Raw genomic sequence first — 19,126 nt, 5'->3', positions numbered from 1 at the left:
TCTGGGTCAGAACCCTTGCAGCAGCTTTCTGAACTCGCTGTAGGTGAGAAATAGAGCTCTTTGGAAGAGCAGATAGAACAGCGTTACAATAATCTAGCCTTGATGTGATAAATGCATGGACAGGTTTTTCACTGTCAGCAGGAGAGCATATCTCGGACCTTAGCAATATTTTGAAGGTGAAAATAAGCTGTTTTGCATGTAGTCATGATGTGTGATTTGAAGCTGAGCTCATTATCAAAGGTGACACCCAGGTTCTTAACACATAGTTTGGCATTCAGATTCATTTGATTTAAATAAGTCTGGACATCATTCCTTTGTGAATCACTACCAAGAACAAGAACCTTTTGTTTTCTCTTTATTTAATTGCGGAAAATTGTCAGACATCCATGTCTGTATATCATCTATGCAGTCAAACAGTGAGCAAATTGATTTTAGGGCTTTAGGTTGTAGATAAATGTAAAGTTGTGTGTCATTGCATATTAATGATAACTAATACCATGTTTGTTAATGATATGTGGTAACCGAAGCATATATAAGTTGAACAGTAACGGCCCAAGAATTGATCCTTGGGGGACGCCACAAGTAATTTTTTGATGTGTGGAGGAAGAGGTACCTAATGCAACATAGTAATCACGCCCAGTTAGGTATGATCTAAACCAGTCTAAGACTAAGCCACTAAGGCCTACCCAGCTCTGTAGTCGATCAAGAAGTATTTCATGATCAACGGTGTCAAAAGCGGCGCTTAAATCTAGCAGAAAAAGGACTGAGAGTTTGCCTGCATCCTTATTCAATCTCAAGTCATTTACTACCTTAACTAGGGCTGTTTCAGTGCTGTGGAGAGCTCTGAAACCAGATTGAAAAGTGTCATTTATTTGATTTACTTTGACATAGTCATTCAACTGGATTGACACTATTTTTTCAATTATTTTGCTAAGAAAGGAAAGGTTAGATATAGGTCGATTAATTATTAAGAATTGTGGGATCAAGATTTCTGTTCTTTAATAGTGGTTTAACCATTGCAGTTTTAAAAATTTTAGGGAATTCTCCCAATTGCAGAGACTGATTAACAATCGTTAGAACTTCATTTGCTAATGAGCTCAGAACCTGCTTGAAAAAGCTTGTTGGTAAAGGGTCCAGTTCACAAGTAGAGGATTTTAGTGATGAAATCACATCAAGTAGTGTTACCATGTCAACTTCTTGGAAATAAGACATATTACATAACATAAGTTAGGCTGAGTAACTGATATAAGGGTGGATGGTCTATTAGTGCTTGTTGCTATGTTCTGCCTTATACTAGTAATCTTGTCCCTAAAAAATATAGCAAACTCCTCACATTTTTCAACTGAAACAGTCTCAGGGAAGCCACAGGAGGTGGGGTTTACTAGCTGATCTATGCTTCTGAACAAGACAGCTGAGTTATTATTGGATGAATTGATTAAGGTAGAGAAATAGTTTTTCCTTGCTGATTTCACCTCACTGTTGTAATTCTGCAATGTTGTTTTATAAATATCAAAATGTACTTGCAATTTTGACTTTCGCCAACGTCTCTCAGCCTGCCTACAATCTTGCCTAAATTTTACAATAGATGGAGTGTTTCTCCAGGGCATCTTAATTTTACCAGAGATTATTTTAGTTACCTTTGGTGCCACAGCCAGTGTTAATTTCGTTGACGAATAATTTTCGTCATAGTTTTCGTCAACGAACCTTTTTTTCATGACGAAAACGAGACGATAACTAAATTAAAACTATACGAAGGGATAAAAACGATGACGAAATTAAAGGACATTTTCGTCAACGAATAAAAACGAGACGAAAATATTGGCCAGCGACGACATTCAATCAGACCTGATTTAGTTTTGTGAAAGGTAGGGATAAGTTAAGAAGAGATCCAACCGTAACTACTTTAGCGTACACGGAAAGGCGGGACAAACCGGGTAACCATCCAATCAGAACTAACGTCTTCACATCGCGCAGAACCCGTTAGGACAAAACCAGCCCGTGAACTGTGGTCACTCATGAAATTAAACTCGAAGTTAACTCGACAATGTCAGCAGGGAGAAAGATGAGCGGCGATATATGGACACATTTCTCCTTTGACTTTGAGAAAAACAAGATGCTGTGTAAACCATGAGGAATTATGATGTCGGGACAAATACGACAAATGAAACGACATCTGCGGGCTATGGCATTGTTTTACGGCGCCCAGTTTTATATAGAATGTAATATGCATTGTTCATAAACTCCATATGTTTTCAGGTAGAGCGGACCTACTGGTCATCAATGTTTTGTTATTGTTATGCTCAATAACTATAAGTTCAGGTCAATAGAGTTGTTTGGAAATTTGTTTTTGTATATATTGCACATACAAAAAATAATATTCTGTAACTGGTTAATAAATGTTTCATTTTGTGCAAGTGTATATAATGACTACTACACCATTTATATTTTAGTCAACTAAATTATTTTGATATTATTCGACTAAATTCTAATGATAATTAGTCGACTAAAACTAGACTAAGACTAAAAACAAATCAATGACTAAATTATGACTAAAACTAAATTACATTTCAGTCAAAAGACTAAGACTAAAACTAAATCAAAAATTGCTGTCAAAATTAACACTGGCCACAGCATCAATACAGTTCCTAACTCTGTGTGTGAATGTTTCAACTAGCTCATTCCCATTTTCTGAGAGAGGAGGGAGGGACTGTATCATGTCTGTGAAGGCCACGGCACTGCCATCACTGAGATAACGCTTGGTTATTGTGCGCTTTTCACTGAGTGTTCTAGTAGATAATGACATGTTGAAAAATACACCAAAATGGTCAGAGATTGCAACATCAGTAATTTCAGTATTATTAACCTCTATACGTTTAGAAATGACCAAATCTAAGATGTGGCCATGCTTATGAGTTGGGCCTGATACATGCTGTATGAGATCAAAAGAGTTAAGCATCCTCATGAATTCTGAAGTGATTGGATTTGTGGATATATCCATGTGAATATTAAAATCCCCAGCAATTAAAACATAATCAAAATCAATTAAAATCCTTGAAAGCATTTCTTCAAAATCTTCAAGAAAATCTGCATGTAGTCTGGGAGGATGATAGATAACAATCAAAAGAACTGAATAAGTACTGTTGAGTTGTACTGCCAGATATTCAAACGTAGGATGTTCCCCTAATGAGATCTGCTTACAGCGGAATGCTTTATGGTAAAAACATGCAACACCACCACCTCTCTTATTTACCCTGGAGACATTAAAATAGTTAAAGTCGGGAGGTGAAGCTTCATTTAGCACTATTGCTCCATTGCTATCAAGCCAAGTCTCTGTTAGAAAAAGAAAGTCCAGACAGTTATCTTCAATTAATTTAGCTATTACAAAAGGCTTGTTTGTGAGTGAGCGGACGTTTAGTAAGGAGACTTTGAAGACTTGATGTGTTTGATCAGCATCACTTACATCACTTGTGCATTTCACTGGGATCAAATTTTGTTTGTTACAATGTTTTGTACCCTTATGTTTTCTTCTGATTACATTTTTATTTCGATTCTGAGAGCCATGCCACCGGCTATTTAAAATAACTGGAATGTAGCACTGACTAGGAGCATGGGTTCCAGTGTGTCAGACCTGAGAAATCACTGAGTGCCATCACTGACTGCCATCTCTTGAAGAGATGGCAGATAGTTTCGCGTAAACTGGGACCAGAAGTGGTCTGCCATAATTTGACTGTGACGCCATCGCCTCTTGGTCATTGAATCTAGTGCATAACACACCTGGGGAAGTGAAGCGTCCCGCCGCCCCATCAACAACATATTTGGCGTCACTGGGTCAGGGTCTGCTATGTCAGAGGAGACCTATCCGAGAGGTTTTGAGTTGAGTATCCCCTCTACCTCAACTAGTACAGTGAGCAGAACATCCTCTGAAAGTGCTTGAGCTCCCACCACAACCTGTAAGGCTCTCTTGACTGATCGGATCTCCCGCTCCCAAATCCCTCCGAAATGCGGGGATCCAGGGGGGTTGAATCTGAAGTTGATTTGCTGCTGCTCGAGGCTTTTCCGTAGCTGAGGTTCCATGGATGAGAATGCCTCTTTCAGTTCTCTCTCTGCACCTTTGAAATTGGTACCCTGATCAGATAATATCTCACGGGGAGTACCACGTCGTGCTGTGAAACGCCTTAGGGCAAGGAGGAAAGCGTCTGCATCCAGGCTGTTCAGTAAATCCAAGTGCACAGATCGAGTGGTGAGGCATTTAAAGATCAACCCCCAGCGCTTCTCCTGTCGTCGTCCCACCTTCACAATGTAAGGCCCGAAACAGTCGACTCCAGTCGAGTAGAAAGGGGGTTGGAACAGCCGCAGGCAGGCTGGTGGCAGATCCGCCATTATAGGAACTGATGGCTGTGCTCTCCATCTTCGGCAGCCCGTACAGGTTCTCTGATGATGTTTTACTGCTTGTCTCCCTCGAAGTATCCAGTACTGACGTCTTAGCTCAGCGAACACACGATCGGGTCCGGGATGAAGCAGGCGAACATCTGCGTCCTTAATCAGAAGTTGGGTTACGGGATGCTGAGGGTCTAGGACCACTGGATGGATGTCTGATAGGTCGGGGTTCTCCAAGCGGCGAAGACGACCTCCAACTCTGACAAGGCCAGTTTCAGAATCCCATTCCGGAGAGAGCGTGCTTAATCGGCTACTGGGCGAAATATGCTTATGTGCTTTTAGCAGTCTGACTTCTTCCGGAAAACTGTCACTTTGGCAGGTTCTCAAGATGTGCTTTTCAGCATCATGCAGATCCAATGAAAGTGAAGCAGGATCAGAGTCTGCCGCCCCATGTAATGCTTGTTTTGTAGCCGTTATCAATTCAGCCCATGTGGTAAATTGTGTCGGGTCGGAAATCGTGGTGACTGAAGTAGTTGTTGAGAGGCCGCAGAAGGCACTCTGCTTTAACTCGTTAGAGTCCTCCGGGTTGCCAGGGATGGGAACTTGAGGCCATTTGTCAGGTGGCTCATAAAGGAATGAAGGCCCCTTAATCCAGCGGCTCTGCGGACCAAGATCTGCTAAGGGTTTGCCCCGGGTGATGTCATCTGCGGAATTGTTCACTGAATTGACATACCTCCATTCATGGGCCTGAGTAAGCTCTTGAATCTCTGAGACCCTGGTACCCACGAAGACTTTGAATCGACAAGATTCCGACTTCAACCAGCTGAGCACTGTGGTAGAATCTGACCATAGAAAAGTCTGGGTGATGTTCAGGGTTAGCTCTCGGCGAATAAGAGCTGAGAGTTGGGCTCCTGTAAGTGCAGCACACAATTCGAGCCTCGGCATTGAGAGCTGACGTTTGGGCGCTACTCTGGACCTGGCCATCACAAAGGAAACGAATACCTGGCCTTCGTGTTCGGTGGTCAGATAGGCCACTGATCCATATGCCTGCTCAGAAGAGTCGCAGAAGATATGCAGTATGTAATCTGAGACTTGGGTGCTTTGGGCTGGAGGAGTGAATGAACGAGGCAAGAGTATGTCTTTCAGCTGGGGGAGTTCGTTCTCCCAGGTGGTCCAAGCCTCCAGGAGCTCTGCTGGAAGGCCCGGATCATCCCAGCTTCTTTTCTTTGCCCACAATCTCTGAACGAGGACTTTGGCTCGAGTAGTATAGGGAATGATTACGCCCAGAGGATCATATTGACTGGCAAGAACTCTATATATAGTTCTCATGGTGGGTAGTTGGGGCTCCAGAGGTCTCACTTTGTACCCGAGCTGATCGGTAATTCCGCAGATTCCTCCAAGCGAACCTTAATAGGGGCTGATCTTCAGGTTGGAGGCGTACCTGGTGAAACATAGCTTTGATGTCTCCACTTATGGCAACCGGGTACTGCCGGAAGCACAAGATGACCCCAATAAGCGATGGTCCAAGGGTGGGACCTGGAAGGAGCTGTTCGTTGAGTGAGAGGCCTTGAAAGGAGAATGAGCAGTTGAACACCAGTCGGTGTTTGCCATTATGTTGGACGAGGTGATGTGGGATGAACCAAGACTCACTCGTTTTATCCACCTCATCAGGGTTGAGTCGGGTCACACATTCTCCATCGATGAGTTTCTGTATCTCAGACTCATAGATTTGTGCTTTCACTGGATCTCTGGCCAGTCGTCTTTCTGTACTCCGAAGAGTGGGCATGACTGCGTCTACTGTGCTCTTCAACTGTGGTGCCCCTTTAGCACGAATTAAAGGTGTGGCATATCTTAGTGCACCCCCAACATTCACTCTGGTAGTCCGTAACTCCAACATATCCACTGCCTGTTGATCCTGTTTAGATCGGACAACCGACTTCTCACTCCGGAAAGGCAGTACATCAACCTGCCAGAGACGCTCTACATGCTGATAAAGATCATCAGGTGTTGTGCTGTGTGAGGTGAAGTAGCATGTAGATAGCTGAACTTCAGGAGATGGGAGTCCATCTGGACCCTGAAGAGCCCAACCAAGTTCGGTGTGGATAGCTGCTGGTCCACCATTGATGCCTTGTCTGACCGGTGCCTTGGCTGTGATTAAGTGTGTGTGATCTGCTCCGATAAGGAGAAGTGGATGGACCTTGTCAAAGGGCTGGATTGGGATCCCCCTAAGGTGCTGATACCGCTTCTGCAGAGCTAACACTGGGTATGCTTGGTCAGCCAAAGCTAGGCGACTTGCAGTGAAGGCACTGCGGATGAGGTGCTGTTTATTGGGCTTTGCTAGGGACGACACACAAAAGTTGACAGATGAGCCATTAAGATGAGCCACATCATGGCGAACTGTTCTGAGGGCTAAGGACTCAGCTCTACCTTTGATGCCTAAGTGCTGTACAGCTGCAGGTAGAATGATTGTTCGCTCAGCTCCATCATCCAAGATCGCATGGGTCTGTAGTGACCGGCCCTCATACCTCATGATGACTGGTACAACTTTCAGAAAGACTTTACCACTTTGATTCACTGGAGTAAGCGTAGTTCTCGCTACCAGAGTAACAAGATACATACCGTGGCTTGGCTGAGCGATACCATGAAGAACTTTTAGATGAATCTCTTGGCACTCAGTGCAGGCCTTCTTCAAGGTGCATGCTTCGGGCCCATGACTTGTGCGACCACACTTGCGGCACCTTTTACCCTTGGTGATCCAGGCTTCTACCTGTTCAGTGGTACAGGATGTGATATTAGTACACTGTGAAAGGTAGTGGTCATCGCTTTTACAGAAAAGACACAGGCGTCTGGTCGTCTTCGACTTGAACTTTGGTGGAGCAGATTCAGCACGATCAGTACTAGCAGTATTTAAGTTGTCAGACTCATGATAAATAGCTACAGCTTGATTTCTTGGTCTTGAAGTAGACTGTTTATCTTTCTTGGGCTCAGCTTTGTCGGCCTGGTAGCGTTGTGCCATTTTGGAGGAGAGTCGTTGGGCTTCAGCTTTAACTGTGAGCCACTCAGCCAGATCTCTCAAGTTATAAGGGTTCAAGTTGTCAGTCAGGAGGCGACCACGCACTTGCAGATGCTCCACGAAACTGTCCCGTAAGTACTTCGGGAGTTTACTTAGGAGCCGATCTACATGACCAGTCGATGTGAGTTCTAGCCCTCTGGGGCCTTCAAGTGAGGTCAGCGTTCCCACAAGCAAAGTTACCTTGAGAGCAAAACTCTGAAAGGCCTTGGTGTCTCCGGCTCTCACATCTGGAGCATTCAGGATGGCGGCAATTTCACTCTGTGCGAGTTGATGTGGTTGACCATATTGTCGTTGCAATGCCTGCATCGCCGCAGTATAAGGTTGAGGATAGTGCCGACAGGCTTGAGCTATCATGCGAGCTTCATCCAGGATAAGATGCTCCATTAGCACTCTGTATTTGTAGTATTCAGTGAGCTCAGGATGTGGACTTAAGAGACAGTCGAGGGCCATCTTTAAATCCGTGAATTCTCTTTCACTGTCATGCTCAAGCTTGGGAAGTCTAGGCACTGGCACTGGCTGTGTCCATGGTTGGGTTGGTGACAGAGATGGTGCTGCTGCTGAATGCTGGAACATGCTTGGAGCGGAAGATTGGACTGGCCTAACCTGAGAGGCTAACTGATGGTTAGGTGTAGGTGGAACTGCTGGTGTTTGATATGCAGGCGGAACAAATGACATAGGTGGAGGCTGATGTATCTGAGGTATCAAGCCTGAGTAGAGCAGAGAAGATGGTTGAGATATTTGAGTGCTGTTTGGCTGATACGCTTGCTGTGGGGTAAAGACGGTTGAGTGTGAATAGGCTGGGTAGCCTTTCGTCACCGACTGAGGCTGATACAGATGTGTTGTTGTCCCTGGTGTAACTGGCTGGTGTGTTGGCACAGCTGGGATAGGAGGTGGCTGATACACTGTCGGTGTTACAGTCACCATGCCAGTCTTAGAGAAGGCACATGCCTGGTTTGCCGCTGTAGGCTGTAATGTCTGCTGGTGCTGCATGAAAGGCTGATAGGTTTGGTGGCTAAGCATACACTGAGGAAGTGAAAGTGGCTGATCTCTCCCAAAGTTGCCAGGGTGACCAGTGCGGGTCACAGGAGGTAAGGTGGATGGCACAGACTGAGGTAGTGCTTGAGTCAGGGTGCACTGTGGCAGCATCTTTGCATGAGTCGGGGAATGGACATAATGCTGTAAGTTTGCACTTAATAGCTCCTGAGATCGGGCATGATGAGGAGGGTGAGCTGCTGATCTACTTATTAGTGAAGTACAGTCTCCATCACTCTCATCTCCAAGTTCCCCGTTACTACTATGGTGACTTTGTAGATCAAGCGATTGTTCACTGAGGCTCAGAGCCTTATCCATTTGAAAGCAAAGGTTCTGGTTATCTGCATGACGATCCCATTGACTTCCCTCTTGACTGCTCCATGGCTGAGCTAGTCCAGATGGAGGGAGTGACACCGCCATTGGCTGGTAATCCACTGTTACAGATGAGGACTGTACGTTAGATGACTGCAGCTTGGGTGTACTCACTCTCTGGACACTGCCCTTGGCACCTTGACATTCTGGTGGGTCTGAAGATGTCACCAAGAAGGGAGGTAATGTCACTTGGTATTGTTGCAAATATGCCGGAAGGTGCTTGTTCCTCCTTTCTCCTGTTAAGATGCTGTAGTGAGCTACTGCCGCTCTCTGCTCTGCCATAACGCCCAGTGGGTGAAGATATCCGGCTCGAAATAGCTCGTTAATAAATTAAAGCAGTTTATGCTGGGATTCCTTATCCACTGGAGCACTCCGGTAAGAGAGGTGACACGGAGACAGGGAATGCAGTTTTGGTCTTTACTTTGACTAGTAGCTCAGCAGGAGTGTACAGAGTTACAGTGGAATGGTTTTCTGGAATAACAAATACAAACACTAAGTCCAAGAAAGACACAACCATTCTTCATATATGAACTTTCTTAGTTACAAACGCTAATAATGTGATTAAATCGCACATTAATTAAATAGTAGTGCATTTTACATCTCTGCTGCTAAGCTCATGCAATATCTATAACTTTAGTAAATAAAGTTAACTGTACTTAGCGGTAGGATAATTAAAATAACTAGCACAACTACAAATAACAACAAAACCAGAAGATATGTGACTAAAGTTTCATGAGCTGTAAACTGACCTCTTCACAAACACATTAACTGAACTCTTTCAGTGAGGAAACAGAAAAACGTCTAGCTTGCTGCTGCCGCTAAACACCGGGTGCTGAGGACCTCCTCAGCGCTGCCCAACTATCGCCTGAACTAAAACCCATTCTATGCCTGTCTTAGTGTGCCCCCTAGTGGCGCCAGAATTAAAGTCTTAGAAACTGAAGGGAATTCGCAACATCAGCATTTACAGTAATGGTACATTAGCAGCAGTGGATGCAGTACATGTAATACTAATACAGCAGTTCATCATCTTACTGCTAGCAAAATTGAAGGACCTTTGACATGAAATATATGCAATCAAATCGACTACTGTTAGTACCAGTGGTGATTGCTCTAAGACTGCAAGGGAAGCTCAGCTTCCCCTAAAATGTCAAAAAATAAGTGATCAAACATATACTGTTGTGTGTACGTCATTGACTAAATATGCACTACAACGTGCTCAACGTTTGTTCAGAATCAGCTTCTTATCACTGGTAACGATGCGGCTTTCCTCTCACTCAGTCCCGCAGCTTCACAGTGCTTTAAACGGTGTGGACGCTGAGCGTCTACAGAGTTCAATAGCGAAGCAAAGAGTGCAGTAAAACGAGACGAGCCATTGGATAAATGCTGGGCTTTGTCCTGCCCATCGGACGCTCAGCGTCTCGGGGTCTATGGGGCAGTGGGCTGGCCTCGGCTGGCCCGGACGCTTAGCTTCTGCATGATGATTGGATGATCTGTTTGAGGCTGAATCCCTTTTTGATTGACAGCAAAATGAGCAAATCAGCGATCTTTTGGTGTAAACCTCCGCGGGAGCATTTAATTTTATTTATTTATTTTTTCATTCTGTTCTGAGTTGAACCGGAGATTTTCCTAATCCTCTTAGCGGCATTTTCTTCATTAAAAGAAACGAAGAAAGAAACGTTTCTTGTTGGTACGACAGGGTCACAGATCATTTTCTTGAAAAGGAACGGGTAGAATTTACGTATAAATAAACCAACACATTTTATGATGTAGGCCGAAATTGAGCTTCCCCTCCTTGAAAGACCAGCATCCGCCACTGGTTAGTAACCACAGATTCGTTGTATTTTAAGGAAAGAAGATTAGCAGTGGCACTGGACAGTGAGCATTCTTATGAAAATCTCTTAAATCAGAAATTCACATTCACATTATCTTATTACCTTTGGCTGGACGCAGACAAGTGTTTTCAGCAGCTTCAGTGGACGGTTTACTTTTCTTCATTTCTTGATGGTCTGTAAACATAATGGCTCTCTTTTAGTACATGAGTAATCAACACTGGCAAAGCAGTCATTAGTATGTATGCTTCACTCTACACCAGGTATCACCAAATGGCGGACCGCGGTCCGGATCCGGACCCGAACGCCGTCCTGTCTGGACCCAATCACATTACTGATTAACTCGATACGGACCCAAATGCCAAAAAAAATTTTTTTTGAGCATGAACGATTCCAGACCTTCTGCACTCACTTCAATTCTCAGGACTTTGACAGGGAGTCAAAGTGATAGGGAGTGAAGTATACAGGGATTACTCAGGGATTAGTCAGGATTTTATTCATAAAACACAAATCTCAAGCATGCAAATGTCACGGCCTTTCCCAACAAGGGGCAGAATGTATATTTCCTTTAACTCAAGCCAAACACTACACCTTGGGGAGTCGCAAGTTGACAGAGATGCAGAGAGAGGATGTAAATTCACAATTTATTATTTCAACAAAGGATAAAATTTATAAAATCTATTTAAAAAAAAAAGCATCCACTCCAAGTCCACCCAGTCTCAGTCCAGACCCTCGGCAGCCAGTTCCAGGGAGAAACACGCAACAGTCCGCTTAGTGCTCTGGATAGGTAGTGCTGCAAACAAAGGACAGAATAACAAACAAAATGCAGTCACTACCCACAGAACTAAAATTGTAATGGATGGACCTCACACACCCACAAAGACAAACACAAAAAAATGGAGCCCACAGGATCTATGATTTTTTAGCCAAATAAAATGTCCCCCTATAAGGCTGGCACTGAAAAAAACTACTTTAAAACACCACAGCAACCCTCCAAATCATAAACCCCAAAATAATTTAAACCAAACAAACCCAAATTTCTTGCACACAACCAAACTCAAATAATAAAGTAAACCTATAGCAGTACCCAGCCTAATAGGAAGCAACTTGGCGGTGTATCACCACTGACTCCAACAACTTAAATGATTAAATTGTACTGCCTTAAAATGGCGACTGCTGGATGGCCGGAGGCTAAAATTTTTCTAGAAGGTGGGGAAGTAAGGTGGGGAAGTTTCACTTAGCTTTGGGAAGGGTGAGCGTATCCTCACCCTTCCGTTATCTCAATGTGCTTCTCGTGAGTAGACAGCTCCAACCGCAACGTCCCTCACACTCTCGCTTCCACCGGCTGCTCAGCCGTATACTTCAGTGCGTCCCAACTTCCTGGATCAGTCGGACAACAGGGCGCCGCTTGGTTCACTCAGCTCAGCCATCAATGAAGGAAGTCCTTCCTATTTCAGTCCTCAATCTGTGCTTGTTGCGTATTCCAACCGAGTCCACAGCAGTGTCCACATGCGCCCTCCTTGTCCAAGATTTTTGCTTGCCATAATTCTGCACTCCAACGGCTGTTTTATCAGCAATAATTAGTTCCGAGTTGCAGCTGCAGCCCATTTGCCCAACATGTCTCAGTGCTGCTGCAACCCATCACAATAAAATTCCCACCTTCACACACTGATAAAATACATACAATATAAAAAAATAACATTTAAAATACTGTCACCCGTGACACAAACAAAGTCACTGACAATACTAAGGACCCTGCATACTCCTTAGCACCAAGGACACTGCACACCCTTCTCTACTCTTTCAGCTACTCCCATCAAGCAGTCATTTCAGATCACCTCTGGCCAAAAAAAATCTGACAAACATGCCAGAAACTATACCTGAAACATACTATACTACTTTCCTTCAGACTATTTAGACTTTTCTAGATTAACCATGACCCAGTAGTTGCCCCCATACCTGATAGTGAAGGTGAAGACATCAAAGATTCAGCACTCTTCAAAGCCATAATATCCTCATCTGTATCTGATGCATCACTGTCCACAGTCATTTTCTCTAATAAACATATGAACCACATGGACCATTTTAAGAAAGCAACACTGCACAAAAGGGAGAGACGTGTCACTGAATCTTCTAGGGTGGAAGTGCTGTAGATATGACCATGTCCTTATATAGGATAAATACTTAGCTACTCTCCACCAATAGGAGCTTCTTCACATCATGCGCCATCCGTTACTCATAATACTGCATTCAATGTACTGGCATTTTTAGAATTAGCAGTTTATCAAATCTCTTTGGCAGTTGCCAAAAATTCTCTATGGAGGGAAACCCCAGGGTAAATAAATTTAATAATCATCTCTCACCTTGTGGATCAATGCTGATCTCATTAGGCCGTAAGGTGAACCCCGTTTTCGTTCTGATCCGCTCCGCGATCTCCGAACTACATACCCGTTAGCTGATAAAAATGATCAAGTTATATTGCACTTACCAAAAAAGTTTCGCATCACAGAATCCTGTACTTTGTTTAAACCGAGACGTTTTCTGAAGAACTATTTTCCTCACGCTGAATAACGATTTTGACGTCAAAAGACACCGCGTGACCGCGCTAAACCAATCACGTAATCGATTTCACAACAACAAACTGGAAAAAATGACAACCTGCCTAGTGCTGTCAAATATAATCTACAGAAAGAAATCTCCCAAAATATAATTTTATAGTGGGCATAAAATAATTATCAACAATATCATTGATTAATATTATTTTATGCCCACTTTATACACAATAACGCACTATTTAGTATTTATTTGGCCCTCAGAAATACATGAATGAGCATTATCATAATCCTCTTTCATGTATTTCTGAATTGGGCCACATTAATACTAAATAGTGCTTTATTTACAGCACAAATCACAATTATGCAAGTGACCTTTCATGTTGTCATGTTGTCAGTTGATCAATTAATGGAAATAATTCCAATAATTATTGATAGCCATCCATGTGTTTGTAACGGGCTAAATGAATTCCAAGCAGTGCTTTATAGAACAAACAACTATGTGCAAGTGGATGATAAGGTTACCTTTTCATGTTGTCATTTTTATAAATAAATGGAAATAATTGTAATTATCAATAAGGACCCTTCAGGTATTCATTTATTCACTAACACATCAAAAACTATACACATCAACTGGCATTTACATCAGGTAAAATATCTCTCTCTCTCTCTCTCTCTCTCCCTCCCTCACACTCACACATGCTATTCCTCACGGTCAGTGTCAGGGCAGCTATCATCATCTTTATCCTCTGTTTCCTTTGTGTTCACACAGTTGGAACACCTGCACAAGTCTGTGCACAGAGTTGAAACAGGAGCATGTGTTTGTCTCACAGGCACTCCCTCTGCAACCACCCACACACACACACACACACACACACACACACACACACACACACACACACACACACAGTGTGTGACATGTAGAACAGAATCAGGGGCTGGATTTCTTGTCATCATGTCACTTGAAGGTTTCCATCTTCAGTCTCTGTCCTTGATGTGAATGAGGATGCTCTGGTCATCCTTCACTTCACACACACACACACTCTGTCCTTGATGTAAATGAGGATGCTCTGGTCATCCTTCACTTCACACACACACACACACACACACACACACACACACACACACACACACACACACACACACTCTGTCCTTGATGTGAATGAGGATGCTCTGGTCATCCTTCACTTCAGCAGCTTCCTGCAACTTGCCTTATACAAAAGAAAAGAACAAAGGATGAATAAATAGGCAGGCAAAAAATGAAGACTTAATTTTTTCTGGTGGTCTAGTGTTGTAAAAATGGTGCTAGGTGTTGCACCCAAAAAAAGGATTTCTTGTGCACACAGATGTACAGCACAGCCAGGACACACCTCTAGAGACAAGTGGTGTAGCTGGGGCCGCCCAGCAACACACAGGGACAGCAGAAAAATCCCAAGTGTACAAGTGTGACAGAGGGGCAGTGGGGGGTGGGGGAATGGACCGGGGGATGGGCTTGCTGCTGTAAAGCAGTGTGTTGACCAGACAGGGCATCAGGCTGAGGAGCCACAATAAACAGGTATTCAGTGGCATATTAACATCAGGCATGCTATGACATTTATACAAACACACCCAGTACCCCATTAAAGTCAAAGTGTGCTTCATTCTATATCAAATATCTAAAACAATGGGGGGAGGGGGTATTATAGGCATAGGGATGTTATGTATTGGAAAGTAATTTCACACCCACACACATGCACACATTATGGCAATTCAGACATACAATGATATTAGAATTAGACAAATACAAGGATTGTGTAGCAGTGTAGGCTACATAGTCATTCAACTTCTCCCAACATCTGTTTGTGTGTGTGTGTGTGTGTGCGTTGGGGGATGGGATGCATTTGCATAGACTACCTACTGCGTGGTGGGGGGTGAGGGTGAGTGATACTCAGTCTTACCTGCAGTTAAAGTCTGTGTTTTTGTCAAAGCTTCTTTTTGGCGTCTGCCACCCGCGACGACAAATTTGCAGCCTTTCTTGCAAATTATGCAGCTGGCAGGAAGAACGGGGCCAGAGCTCGAGATGGGCAGGCTTGATCTGGACCGAAGTGTCCTGGTCGGAGTAGTCCCAGTAGTTGAAGCAGGGATAGCCTGGCTAGTTTGGGGTCATGTTGGTCATCTCCCCTCTCTGTTTCTCGCACGAGACGCCATTTAGTTATTTCGATCACTCGCTGGTCAATAATCCTCCGGTAGCGCGTGGGATGTAAACCCGCATCATCGGGAAGTTCTTCAAATCCAGTTTGAGTGTTTGAAACTTTCTGCTACGTCTCTGCACTCGCCCCGCAACTCTAGCCACTGCCGAAGACTATTAAGTATACCACCTTGTGCTGGTCAAATTCCTTATTTCCTCATGTTTAACAGACGATATATGCATGTAACAAATCTTACGTTTCGAAGATTTCTTTTTTTGAACACTTTCGGACGAGATTTCCTCTTCTTCGGTACAGCTGGATCAACGCGCTGCTACTACGACGTCTGCTTCTGTTTACTAGCTCAGCTGACATACCAGCTCTCCGATTGGTCCATTCTGATGACGTCTCAACCGTGGCACCTCTCGCGAGCCAAAGTGTTATTACGCCTACCAGGCACTAGTCCTTCCATTAAAAGCTGCGAACAAAATAAGTATTGTATTTTGAGCGGCGAAACTTTTTTTTAAACCTCAACATAACTCGTTCTTTTTATGAGCTGAAGCATGTTTGGTTCGGAGAGCGCGGAGCGGAATTTCTTTTCTGAAGCACTTTTCGATGTTCACCTTACGGCCTACATCAAGATTTCTTCCTTTTGATTGAGACAACTGTCCTCGTTCCAGGGCCAAGAACTTTACTTATCTTCGGCAGCCTATAACACTGGCGATGCACTGATATCATGGCCAAGGAAGTCAGCAAGGTCATCCATCTCATTGTCTTTCAAATTGAGGACCTTCGACATAGTGGCAATGTGCTTTCTCGATTTAGTGGAGGATAATGCTTCTGAATGTTTTTGCCCCACAGCTTTGAGCAATGTGACGAATAACATCGGATCCTCTGAAGTGACTGAGTGCTTGTGGTCTCCCAAACATGAACTCATCAGGCACATCACAATTTCGGCGACACTTGACAAGCAACTCCATTGATGCCAGCATATCAGGTGTGAGGAGAAGGGGGACCTTTCTTGCACGTTTGCTTTATCTCTACTCGCTGGAAGTGCTTACAGAGTTTCTTCTCAAGGTCAGACACAGCATGCTCTACATCAGGATGAGTCGCTGAGGTGTCTGTCAATGTAAAAGCATTAAGGGACATCTTAGACACCTCTCCTTCTCTTCTTCAATTAAAAAGGATAACCTCACAAAGAGTAAGTTTTGCAAGCTCTGCCCAGTTCTTCTTGTTTCTTTCTCTTTCAAGTTCATTTTGCCACTGTTTTCTGTAACGATCCAACCAGGAAGACACGGATCCAATTGCGGAATGCAGTAGTTTTTATTTGTGAAGTGAATACGGAGTACTCATACTGATGAATAACTCTGGAGAGTGTGTGAAGTGTATGAGTGCGGTGGTCGAGGTCAGGACGGTCCAAGGTCACGCCGCGTAGACAGATGGCAGAGGGTACAAGAGGACTAGGCTGGGAACGAGGTCTGGAACGAGAGCAGAGGTCAATACACAGGAGATCAATCACGGAGATATAACGCTTGGTAAGTGGCATGCCAACAATACTTTGCAACCCGGAAGTGAGAGGGGAAAGCTTAAGTAGTCGTGAATATGGGAGTTAACGAGCAGCAGGTGTATGGATTAATTTGGGTGGTCGCGTGCTGTTCCTGACATTTTCTTTGCACGCTTAGATATTGGTGCATTTTTTTCACATCTTCAGCAAAGGGAAGAAGTTGTGGAGCATTCCATTTAGCCTCACTCAAATTCCTGAGGGCTTGGGATGACACACACTCACTCCATTTAGTTTCACACAGTTGTTTAAAAATTCGTACATTGTGAATTACATTCTCATCACCAGAGGTCATTGCTTCACACTCAATAATATTTGCTATTTTTTTTGAGGTTGTGACCCAATTTCAGTGCCAAAGATGGTGTTTTGTACGTGTTTGTGTCCTCATTCAAACCAGCCACATTTTTAACTGCCTCTATTACATGAAAGAAATTGCGTGGTACAAAGAAATCAGTCATAATGGTCAATGTTCCATTTTTCTTTCCTTGAGGAACAAGTCACCCTGTCTCGCACATCTTTTGCCTTATATACTCATGTTTTGTTACATCATGCCCATGCTTATTGAAAAGGTGTTCACCAAATTTCAATATGACTTTCTCTGTTCGGACAACATTTGTTACCTCATCTTCATGCATGTCAAGAACTAATTTCCAAAATTTGGCATTCACAGTGTCTGGAACTGGAGTATAGGCACAGGGGGCCTGGAATGGGTTTTTTTTTTACATTCTAGTTTAGATGACATCACTGCATGTGTTTCCAAAGTGTTTTCCTCTTGAGGTAAACTTCACAATTTACACAGTGCATGTAATCGCTGGCCTTTACAGGTACACTGGATTGTTTTTGAGGTATCAGCATGCCTGTCCCTTCCTTCAACACCTGATTATTATGTATGCGGTTCCCTCTATTTCTCAATAGACTGAAGTGTATTCGTTGGAAATGCAATTGCTCTTGCCACTTAACGTTTATCTTTGTGTTTGGATTCCAAATGTCATGCAATTTTGATGAATGGCTTAGCGCAAAACACACAGTAGAATTTTTTGTTGTATAGTCTGCCACCATGTTCTTTTTCTGTAGTGTCATGACTGTTACATCAGTAGAATCGGCTGCTGAGGATTCTCCAGTGACATTTCACATGCCTTGCATGGTTGGATATCTCCTTCACGAGAGTTAGTTGTTAGCTGTACCTTTCTCTTCTTTCCCTTGTGCTGTTTTATATCTTCTGATGAACAGTCTCCTTCTGCTGCACTGTCACATTCTAAACTCTCACTTTCTGTGTCCTCAGCAGACTGAGGAACATATTCTTCTTCACTGTCCTCAGAGCTTGGAGATTCATCTGTTGTGTATCCAAGCATTTGTCTATTAAGCTGCAAAAAAGGTTACATTTTAAGTCTTAAGGTCAAGACAAAACAATAGATTAAAATTAGAAGACATTCACATACTGCATACTTGCAAATCAGAATAATACATTATTTGCAATACACCAAATGCCAATACACTAGACCAGTGTGTCATGTAGGGCTATGCCCCCTCTCCTACCTGTCACTCCAGTTTCCCTTGTTCCCTCGTGTCTGTGTTGTTCTTGCCCGTTGATCCCGCCCTGCTTGTCTGTTGCCCTGGTTTCCCATTGTCTTCCACGCCCTTGTCATCAGTGTTGTCACCTGGTCCTGCCCATTACGTCCTGCCCGTTACGACCCCTGCCTGCTATTTCGACTCTGCCTTTGGAATTTCTAGATTCCTTGAATTTCTTGAGAGGTCTCGACGCCTCTCAAGGAAGGCGGAGCCATCACAGAGAGAGCCACCGAGAGGCTTGTGTGTCTGTGTATTCTTCCAGGCTCACCCAGGACCCCGTGAAAGACGACCACTGATCCCGCCAGCTACTCCACTATGGACCCCCAAGAATTTTTTGGGGGGGAGTAGTGGCCACGTCGGTATGGCGGTCCCGCCCCCCGATGACATCAGTATGGTGGTCCCGCCCTCCAAGGACGTCGGCTTGGTGGCTCCCCCCGGGCGCATCTCCTTGCCTCAGCGGCCTGTTCCCGCGACCCGGAGGGGGTCTACCACGCCTCCTGTTCCCACGACCCGGAAGGGGTCTCCCACACCTCCTGTTCACGCGACCTGGAAGGGGCCGTCGCCGGTTCCTGTCTCCGCGACCCGGAAGGGGTCGT

General features: G+C 44.1%; 1 protein-coding gene and 1 long non-coding RNA gene across 9 annotated transcripts in view; one reads left to right on the top strand and one right to left on the bottom strand.

Annotated features, from left to right (window-relative positions):
* dnah6 (dynein, axonemal, heavy chain 6) overlaps nucleotides 1-19,126 on the top strand; it is a 202,994-nt gene that overhangs the window by 32,468 nt on the left and 151,400 nt on the right. The gene's annotated exons all lie outside the window — the stretch shown is intronic.
* LOC143527733 (uncharacterized) lies at nucleotides 11,314-12,309 on the bottom strand. Its single transcript, XR_013134251.1, has 2 exons — nucleotides 11,771-12,309; nucleotides 11,314-11,476 (listed from the first exon to the last, which is right to left on the bottom strand). It is a non-coding gene; the product is annotated as an uncharacterized LOC143527733 (long non-coding RNA).

This window comes from Brachyhypopomus gauderio, chromosome 1, assembly GCF_052324685.1.
Source record: "Brachyhypopomus gauderio isolate BG-103 chromosome 1, BGAUD_0.2, whole genome shotgun sequence".
NCBI classification, from domain to species: Eukaryota; Metazoa; Chordata; class Actinopteri; order Gymnotiformes; family Hypopomidae; genus Brachyhypopomus; species Brachyhypopomus gauderio.
This window is presented reverse-complemented; position numbering and strand designations above follow the sequence as displayed.